Raw genomic sequence first — 698 nt, 5'->3', positions numbered from 1 at the left:
GGGCGCAGGCGGCGGCGCGTACCCGGTCCCGGGCTCCGGCTGCCGGCTCATGGCGCGGCTCTGAGGGGCCAGGCTCGGGGCGCAGGGAGCTGTGAGCTCAGCCCTGCGCGTCCTCCCGCCTGCATCCGCGGGGGATTAGGGACCTGGGCCTAGAGCCTCCCCAGGAGCAGGGAGGGGGGAGGAGGGAGGAGGGAGGGAGGGGGAGGAGGGAGGAGGGAGCCTGGCAGCCCGAGAAGCCAGGAGGCCGGGAAGACAGCGCTGGGGTCACACCAAGACCGCAGCAGGGGGCGCACGCTCGCTCTAAGTTAGGAGGAAATGGAGAGTCAAAGCGGGGGGGGGGGGGCAGCAGAGCCCCTTTAAACCCCAAGCTGGTCCCCCTCCTCCGCCCTCGCTGAGAAGGACCTCTTCATTTTTTTTTTTTTATTTTTAAAGCTGCTGAATTTGAAAACATTCAGGGTACCAGAGCCACCTCGTGCAGCTGACCGACTTCTAACCTTCCCACACTCCACGGGGGGACCCAGGGACCAGAGCCAGGGCTTGGCCTGGGGCCTTCCACTTTTCCCCCAATAAGGGAAACAAGGAATTCTACTCTCCACTCTGGGACCCCTGGGTAGAAATGCAGGGGCTCTGGTTGGTGTAGACAAAACAGGAGAATAATTGGGACGGGAGAGGAGAGGCCACCCACCCTGGGACGCGGG

Source organism: Muscardinus avellanarius (genome assembly GCF_963383645.1).
Source record: "Muscardinus avellanarius genome assembly, chromosome: 21".
Classification (NCBI taxonomy): Eukaryota; Metazoa; Chordata; class Mammalia; order Rodentia; family Gliridae; genus Muscardinus; species Muscardinus avellanarius.
This window is presented reverse-complemented; position numbering follows the sequence as displayed.